Source organism: Gadus macrocephalus, chromosome 6 (assembly GCF_031168955.1).
Source record: "Gadus macrocephalus chromosome 6, ASM3116895v1".
NCBI classification, from domain to species: Eukaryota; Metazoa; Chordata; class Actinopteri; order Gadiformes; family Gadidae; genus Gadus; species Gadus macrocephalus.
In genome coordinates, this window is record NC_082387.1 from 15,241,229 (window position 1) to 15,251,416 (window position 10,188).

Below are 10,188 nucleotides of genomic sequence, written 5' to 3' on the forward strand. Positions count from 1 at the left end.
GGTGTGGTCATAGCTTTAGGCTACCAGGTAGTCTATTGGTTACAGTAAACACATACTTGCATAGATTACGTTCCCGGAGCCCGGCTGGTTGGGGTTGCGGGGGTGGGGGGGGCAGGGGGTACAATGGGCTCGGTCTTTCAACCTTTGAATCATGTGGGTCCGTCTTCACTTCACACAATGTGCTATTCTCCGTGAAGGCAGGCACACCGCACTGTTTTCTAATTCATATTTCCCTCTGCCCGCCCCCCGGCCAGCTAGCTTTCTCGGCCTGTTTGTTATTTCTCATCTAGGTTCAGGTCAGATAAGAGGGCGCTGGCACTTTTATGGCTCCGGTGTGCCATTAGTAATGTGCTGTGCCCCTGGAGGTGTCACATGCTAAATGACCCTGAATGGGGTCGCCGAGAAACAATGACTGCGGTGCCGATAGCCTCTACCCCTGCCCTCCCCCACATTGGCCCCTCCCAACACCAGCGCCAAGCAAGCACAATGGTGTGATGGGGGTGGGTGAGAGGTAGGGGAGTGGTGGGTGAAACATAGACGCTGCCCATAGCAGGACCCCCTCTCCCCCCCCCCCCCCCTGTGCCCTAGGGGCCATTCATTCAGCTTCGGCACTATGGAGAAACTGCCATAGATAGAGCAAGCTTTATATTGATCCAGCCATTTCCGTTAAGTTAATAAAACTCAAAGAAGCTCCAAGCCATTCTTTTCAGAGGGCTCTCATGTCACCCGTTTTTTTCCCCCCCAAGTTCTTTTTGTTGTTTTTACCCAAGTGAGGGTCTTGGAGAATGAGTGGAATTTACCAGGGTCTGCCCAGCTGGGCCCCGGCTTGCCTCTGCTCGTCCGGGATCCAGGAATGTGTCTGAGGAGCGCCTGGTCTGCCCGCTGTGGGGTAGGACACGGACAATGTCTTGGTTGAATTGGTACGCACTGCCATCTTTTATCTCCAGGGCCAGACGACTGTTGAGCCTTTGGGGGTGGGGAGGAAAGTGTAACTGACGTTAGGCAGATGGACCGGGGTCTACAGTTGGAGATTACTCTATGGTTTTAAATGTTTACAATGTTTTCAGGTAGTTCAGGCAGAAGCTTTATATGACGTATGTGCTGAATTAAATACGGTATCCAGAATGTATTTTTGTGTGTCTTGTATGTTGAAGGCTTGAGTTGAGGTCATGTCAATATCCTTATTTGCTGACGTCGGGTACAGCAGTTAGCTATTTGACCATAGTCAACGATAGCCTTAAGACTGAGCAAGACAACTGATAGTTCGGCCAGCCTGATAAACCCGTCGCCGCCCACCAGATGGTTTCAATAACCCCTCCACCTTCCCCCTCCTTCCCCCCTCCTCCTCCCCCCACAGGAGTATAGATAATGAAGTAGAATTTATGGATTCTGATCAGGTGTGCATGCATATATATCTTCAATGTTGTGCCGCATAGCCATTATTGACAGTGCTGTGAATGAATGCTCGGGGCTCCAGGGTGTATCTATGCAACGGTTGGATCTCCTTCTTGCCGATGAGGAAGAGATCCCAGTAAACAACACGCACGTACACACACGACCACACACTCTCGCACACCCTACTCCACACAATGCCCGGCCCGACGCAACTGCCCCCCTAGTTCCAACGCTTACTTCTCTTCCTCAAACTGGGGTTCTTTGTACTGTGTCGGGTGTGGACGTCTCCTTTATGAATCTACTGCCGCATGACCCTCTGGGCCCTCGGGGCCCTCTGGGGACAGTGTGCTGGATTCTGTCCCGCCAGAGAGGCAGGAGTCTTGTGGAAGTGCTGCAGGCCACGTATAAATCTCCATTTGTGGAAGATCTCATTGATTTTCTTTCGTGTGTGGCTGTTTGTGTGAACGTGTGCATGTGCTGCTGCAACACCATCGTTTCCCCCGGTATGTATTTAATTATTCAGAGTTGGCCGCCTGACAGGTGTGGATCGGTGGCGTTCTACACGAGTTTGCTCGCTCCTTCAATAACGCATCAGTATGTACGGGGTTATAGGGGGTTGATCTTAAGTTAAGGCTTGATCTACAATTCAGGTGGTTTTTGTGTGGATTGGATTTTTCTGTACCAAGGATGAATTGATTCTGTGTGTGCGAGGCAGTCGAGGAACACAGGGTCAAAACAACAACTAGAACCAATAAACCAAAGTTCGGTCCTTGTTCACAGAGAAAAGATCCATGTGAACCGAAAGCACCGGGCTTCAAACTGTGCAACGGCATTCGTTCTCCCTCTCGTCCTCGTGAGGTTCTTGTTTAAATGTGGGTGGGCCGTGGCGAGGACGGTTCAGGATCAATTTGACAAACTTTCTCAATGCCGCATTGAAATCCCCACTGAATCCCATCGCCAGCTGCACCCCAGGACGCGCTTTGACAGACCCCCCCCCCCCCCTTTCACTGCACTGTACACTACCTGTGTATCTGTCCTGGCACACATTTCTCTCCCTTTTACTCCTGCTTCTCCCTCTTCAAGAAATGAATCTAGACCCCGTTCCCCACCCCCTCACCCTTCTCACCCTAACCCTTCTTTCTTTTCACTGTATTTCATCATGAGGCCCGGGCCCTGAATTGAGCCTGTTCTGCTGAGTCAACCGGGCTCTCGCTGGTGAAAGGGAGAGCGGGGAGAGAAAGCGGGCCGGAGGAGAATGGACTCACCAGGTGGTGGGCACTGCCGCTGCTTCAGCGACCAACGGCCCATTCAGCTGGCACATAGACCCTGTGCTGCCATGGAGGCCCTGCTTACCATCAGAATATCCCCCCCCCCCCCCCCCCCCGACACCAGCTAACGCTCTCTCTCTCTCTCTCTCTCTCTCTCTCTCTCTCTCTCTCTCTCTCTCTCTCTCTCTCTCTCTCTCTCTCTCTCTCTCTCTCTCTCTCTCTCTCTCTCTCTCTCTCTCTCCTTGCACCTCTTTAAACGATAAACGGAGAGAACAGGCTTGGTCTGGGATAATAGGATCCTTTCTCTCTGCCCCTGCCATGTGTGAGGACGGGGACAATGGCCGGGACCAGGAGGGGGAAATGATTCAAAGTGTGATTTTCACCTGCTCCCTTCAACCCTGGCTCGGCTCCTTTCAGAGCATGCTAATGTCAGCTCATTTGCAGAGCGGTACTGTAAGCTGTGACTCCCTGCAGCCGCGCAGATCCTTTCTCCTCTTCCGTGATGGACACTTTAGATGATTGTGTTTAAGACAATTATTGTCCGAGACCTCCATTTGGATGATTATGCCCATTTTTGATCATTACTCCATTTCAAAGTTTAATGGGAGTTAAAGTCTGGCAGAGCTCTTTTGTGTGGTGCTGTTCGCGCTTAGTTTTTCCACCGTTTATTTCGTTCCCTTCGTCTTTCGTTCACGATTCAATCTGCATCTGAGGATGGACTCTCGACGATCCCGTTGGTTTTTCTTACGGGTGAAATCCAACTTCTTCCTAACAGTGTAAATGTTATGCCGGCTATGAGGTTCTTGGAAGTCCGCTTTCGTGTTTTCCCAAAAATCCTGCGGTGTCGTCCTATGTTTGTATGGCCCTGGAGTGGGGACAACTACCCTCGTAGCCATCGAAAGACGTCTCAGAATCGCCCACTGCTCCCTCCCAACTCCCTACTTGTACACAAACAACTCCTATGTGTGTTGGCTCTTTCATAAACACAATATTGGCAACAACCCTGTCCACCACCACCAACATAGTGCCCCCCCCCCCCCCCCCCTGCCCTCACATTGTCCTTCATAATGACAAATTAACGTCGTCACCGGGGGTAGCTTGTCGAGAGGGAAAGGTATTAAGTCTAGAAGAGTAATCACTGTCATGGTGTATGAGTAAACTCATTTGCTCTCTTAATCCCCTCCCCCTTCACACTAATTTGTTTATCTCGGCATGCCTGTGTGTGTGTGTGTATGCGTGTGTGGTTTTTGTCTGTGTATGTGTGTGTCTGTGATTATTTTCTGATTATTATAATTCCCTTTTGGTGGAGGCTAAATTAGTGCTTGCTTCTTATTTATCATTCACTGGCTGACTCGGATTGTTAATCACATCACACACGCTAATTCCCTGAAAGACTAGTCTCAGATCTGCTCATATATATTCTTGTATGACAGACCGCAAAGTAGCAACCGGCCATTACTTGTAAATAGCAAAACCGAGAACATAATTTGTCGTGAAGCAATTAACTAATGGCTCATTTCATGCGTAATGGTCGCTCTCTGAATATATGGCGCAACATATTTTGTTTTGCATTTCAGGAATCGTTGTCCATTTGTAATAGAAACAGGCTATTCAGCAATGTTGCAGCACCAAAAATCAAGATACATAAATGCAATAAATATATACAGAAATTGATTTATTGTATCATTTTTATATTATCATCGATTCTATCGTAGAATGGCATTATAACAATTGAAAATATGTTCTTTAAGAAAACCGTTGTTTCAGCATGTAGGAATTAACTGTCTTGATCTGTAATGGATTTGAATACCATCCATTTTGAGAATTTCTTTTCTCCGTTCATCATTTCTCCACTATCCTTACACATCCCACCCCAAACACGCTTTTCCTGCTGCCGTCCTCCTCTCCTGTCCCCCTCCCGCTCATCGCCCGTTCGTATTAGACGGGTAAACGCAGCTTTTTCTTTCTTAAACCACTCTGCTTCACGCCTCAACTCCTGCTGTAATTGAACAGAATTTGATCTGCCTTTTTTCTCTCTCTCTCTCTCTCTCTCTCTCTCTCTCTCTCTCTCTCTCTCTCTCTCTCTCTCTCTCTCCCTGTGAAATAGAAAAGGGACGGTATGGGGTGGGGTGTGGGGGGAGGGGAGGCAGTGGGTGAAAGGGCAGCAGGGAAGCTCCCTAGTGGCACAGATCTCCACCCAGCCTCGGGGCCATCGGGGGCCATTATGGGAGAGGGGCTGGGTCGGCTCCTGAGTCAGAATCCGGTTTGTTTGCACACTGCCTCACCGCCCATGGCCATCTCTCCAGCTGAACCAAATGAGTCCTCTAATGCAGGGAGATGGCCGATACCGGCAGGCCTCCTGGGTTAATTAGTGGGAGGAGTTAAGCCTGATGACCCTGCAGCTGGGCCTGACCCAGTGTTGAAGACGCTACTACCCTGTCAGTGCTTACACAGCAACATCACCCATATTGCCCTGAGACTACTTCTGGATATTGTGTGTGTGTGTGTGTGTGTGTGTGTGTACATGTGTGTGTGTGTGTGTACGTGTGTTTGTGTATGTGCTCTGTGGCTGCATGAATGTAATGATCCAACATGCGTATAGTGTGTGTGTTTCTGTGTGTGTGTGTGTGGGTGTGTGTGTGGGTGCTCTCTGCAGTGTGTCCGTGCAATCAGATACTTCCGTATAGGATGCCTCCAGAGGATAATGGAGCCTCCACTGACGGTAGCCTATACCGCTATTGTGTCTTTGAGGCATCGGACACACATCAGCTTTTTCTTAACTCCCAGGTTTCTCTGAGCCCCCACCCCCCTACACCACCCACCCAGCCAGGTCTCCTCTCCTCAGCCGTGTCTTGTGTTTATTGGTGTGTACCAGGAAGGGATGTTGAATAATTGACGAGTCGTAGGGGGGAGAAGGGAGATATGTAAACTGACCCTCAGCTGTCCTCAGACTCAAGCCCCTCCGTGTTGGAATCCACGGCAAACCGGGTCTCCTGCCCCGTACCAAAGTGTCCCAGTGCCTTGCCCTACCGCTATTTTAACGCTACATTCAACCCCTTCGAACACAACCCGCTTAATAGCCTCTTTATGATGTGTGTGTCCATGTGCATATGGACATTTGCACCTACTATATGACACGGGTGTGACCGCCTGTGAAAGAGAGCGAGAGGAAAAGAGAGGTGAACGTGTAGGAGTGTGTGCAAGTGCATGCGCATACGTGTCTTCACTTAAGAGACAGGTCAGTACTTAGTGCTGCACTCACCCTATCATTCCCTCCAGACCACCACATTCTTCAGTTGGCCCTGCCGGCCGTGTCTGCTGTGCTGGGCAGGGTGCACATCTGTGTGTGAGGGCCTGTTTGAGTGTGTGTGTGTGTGTGTGTGTGTGTGTGTGTGTGTGTGTGTGTGTGTGTGTGTGTGTGTGTGTGTGTGTGTGTGTGTGTGTGTGTGTGTGTGTGTGTGTGTGTGTGTGTGCAAGTGGTTTTCTGTAGTTCTGTCTGTGTGAGTGCGTGTATGAGCACGTGTGTGAGAGCGTGTTTGAGTGTGTGTGTGTCTGTGTGTGTGTGTGTGTGTGTGTGTGTGTGTGCCAATGACTGAGTTTTATGCCTTCCTGGTTCCTTAGAGGGATCCCAGCAAGCTACAAAGAAAGGGGAGATTGTTGCCATGCAGGCTTGACCCTATTCAACATCTGAAAGATGTGGAGTGGCTATAGTGCGGGCAAATGTATTCATAGTGTGTCACTGGTGGGCACTGGAGACCCTTAAAGGCAAGTTAACACACCGCTCACTTTTGATATACCCTGCTTGGTTGCCATGGTTTCTAGGGGAATGTGGCTGAGCAAGTTGTAGCAGGTCTCTGCTAATTCCAGTGTGCCTGGTCTGTGGTACCACTTGTGTACAATATACATGATGTGTGTTTTGACAAAATAACTTTAACAAAATAACTATATGTATATATATATTTGTAGTTCAGAAAACCCATGAAGCAGGTTTCTTGGAGCTTTTTGCCTATTCTGCTTGTTTTAATATAAACCACACAGCAGTAAAGAAGAATGCGGTGAATGGGTCTACAGATGACCATTAGTCACACAAACTTCTCCTCTTGATCAATTGGAAGGGAAACATTCATCCCCATGCTTTGTGGGACTCTACGTTATGCTCCCAAACTGCCATGGTTGTAATTGTCATTACACAGCTGCAACATTAATGATTATTGATTTGCTGTTAGGAGCCGTTCATAAGGAGGGTCCGTCATGGGACCACACGCTGCAGCAGGGTCAGGGTGGTGATGGGGAGTTTCCACTTCCACTCAAAACCCCTGACGACATTTCCTTTTTAGCTGCCCGACTGTATGACTGGGCTTCAAAGGGATTCCTGCTTTAACGTGACAATCGGTGCATATCTGTGAGCATGATGCATATGCACATTATTATAGATAGACTAGATGGTTGCAGTAATAAATTGCGGTTCTACCTTCAGTAATGATCAGTAACACCTTATCAATAACACAGTCAGACTGTAAAATCATCAGACTAAACCCGGCGGAACGAACACACACACCTATTTGCACGCATTCGTAAACCAACACATTCTCAGAAAAGCACAAAAATATATGCACCTACACATAATCATCAACGCTTTTTTCTCTGCAAGGCATATTTTCCAGTGCATCTCGTTCATGACTGCTTTATTCCCAGTCTCAACAACCTTCTACATGGACTTCAGTGTATTTCACTGTGTTTCCCCTTGCCTTTCTCCAGTGTGTTGAAGCTAGTGCATAATCATTTCCTGCTTGCTGGTTGTTACCCATCCCCCCCACCAGTCCTCCTGGAGGCAAATAATAATGGCAAATAGAGGTGTGCGTGTGTCTGTCTGTTTTTGTGTGTGTGTGTGTGTCTGGGGGGGGGGGGGGGGGGGGGGGGAGCTTTACAAGGCCCAGCTCAGCAATTCGTTCGCAGGTGTGGTCTCAGTGGTCCCCCTCCCTCTTCCTCCTCCTCCTCCTCCTCCTCCTCCTCCTGTTCCTCTAGATCTCTCTCCAATTCTCTTTCCCCTACTCTACCACCCTAAACCCCCAGCCCCCCACCCCCCCCCCCCCCCCCCCCCTCCCCAATCGTCATAGTGACCCAGCCTACCTTGAGCCGGGTCGCCTGAGCATACGCAGCAGTAGAACGGTAATCAGTAATCAGCCTACGGCTTCTCCGCCCCTCCACCCACCAGGCCTCCGCTGTCATCTCCTCCCCATCATGAAGCTGCTGGGATGGGTTGTGCCAAAAAAAAGGAAACGAGTGAGATAAATCTTCAATTACACTGAAATGTACATTAGAGACATGCGGTGTGAGTGAGGTGATACCTATCTGTGAGTGAGGCGGCGGGCCCGTGGCTGGTGGCTGACTGCAGTGGGTGTTGCCTGTCAGCACCCCCTCTGTGCATACAGGACGTGTTGGCAGGCTTGGAGGACAAAGGTTTTTTTGCGGCCGTTTTCCAGATGTAGGGGACACAAGGGTCGCAGTTTTACATGATGCCGTAAATATCTGTGGTAGGGCTTCAACTAACGATCGTTTTCTTGGTCGATAGTTTTATAAATATCTTTTGGAATAATTGATATATCATTCAGATTGTTTCCGACAATCTCGTAAAGAATTGCAAATAACAAACAAATGTTACCTGAGTCCAAAGGGATGTCATCAGTTAATCATGCTGATGGACTAATTGATTAATTGACTATTCGTTTCACTCAACAAGTAAAGAAAAAAAGAGAAGAAGAAAAAAAAAGGGATAAAGAAAGAAAGAGATAAAGAGGATTGAGAGAAGGCTCGGACCGAGCTAATTAACACACGATCGAGGGTTACGCAGATACATTTGCACCGCCAACCAGGGCTGCAACATCGCAATTATCTGCAAGAAAGATCCACACGCAGACGGAGAGGGTAACAGTCATTAGTGTTGCCATGGCAACCTCTGCCAAACCAGCTCCCCTATATCCCCCTCCACACACCTTCCAACTGACGCAGCCAGAGATCCGGGAGGGACAGTTAAATGATTTATAAAACTTGCTGCTGGAATTATCACTGATCATTATTCATAAACATGGATTCCTGCAGCGTTTACACACCACTAGCATTCATCTGCTGTGCAAAAGAGGCCTTTCATAGACACGGCCCTCGCTGCAGTCGTCACATCTCGGGAGTGCTCTCTCTCTCTCTCTCTCATTTAGCCCGCAGAAAACGATCCCAGCGTCGGCAGGAGCTGCAATAAGTGTACCACCTGTTTCCCTCGCTCACCAATGTTGTTGTTGTTGTTGACGTACTGTGTGTGTGTGTACTAATCATGTTGGTGTTTGTTGTGCCCCTCACCGCTGGCCTCCCTGCGGACGGGTCTTTGATTCATTTCCTCTCCGCTCGCTCTATCCTACCTTATGACATCAGCCTACTCTGTCTGCGCCGCCCTCTTCGCCCCCTCATGCGATCCCTCTCGCTGCTCTATTTGTTATGCTGTCACACTTGTGGCCCCCTTGGCATGCAGGTTTGGCAGCATGGCAGCCCCCCCCCCCCCCCGCCTGCTGTCATGGTAACCCCTGCCCACCGAGGGATCTGATGCCTGACTGCTTCTCCCATTTCCCATGAATCCCCTTTTCCCATCTTCACCTTAACTGTGTGTGTGTGTGTGTGTGTGTGTGTGTGTGTGTGTGTGTGTGTGTGTGTGTGTGTGTGTGTGTGTGTGTGTGTGTGTGTGTGTGTGTGTGTGTGTCTGCGGGCGTGTCCTAGCCCTCTCATGTCAAAACCTATTTAAATCTCACAATCTCACCCCTCTTCCAGCCTGCCCAGCAATCATATCAAACCTCTCTTCTATTTCACATTTGTCTCATTTCTTCTGTCCTCTAACCGCACTTCTGTCTCCCCCATTTGCTTCCGTCTGCGGCTCTTTCCTGTCCATTAGTATGGCAGAGCAGCGCTGCTAATCGCACACGGAGGAGATGAGGGGATGGAGAGCGTTGTAACAGGACTCAGCATGGTGCACTTGGCGGCCGTGTAAGCTCGTTGGTAGAGTGAGGACAGAGGAGCACACTGCGCAACCCGCAGACAGAAAACTACATTGATGTGTCCTCACAGTAGAAAAATATAATAACAGTTTGTCGCACGTAAAGGAATACAGGGCCTTTGTTTGTGCCCTAACCTTGGAATAGAAACCCACAAATGAACGCACACACACACACACACACACATAGTTTGTGTGTGTGTGTGTGTGTGTGTGTGTGTTTTCTTGTATGCTTCAATAAAAAACAATTCACAACTACAACTCCTAACATAACTATTCGTAAGTATAATGGATTCCAAAAGCTGACGAGTGTGATAAAGTTATGTTATTAAATGGTCCTGCCACTGTTCCATGTTAGCCATACATGCTTCTCACGAGTAAACAAGCGTGCATGGTTGCCCGGAACAACCGCGGGTGGCCCGAGGTTTAATCGTTGCCTTCCTCAGGTCACAGAAGATGGTCTTCAATAGGGAGCTCCCTCTTGAAAGACCT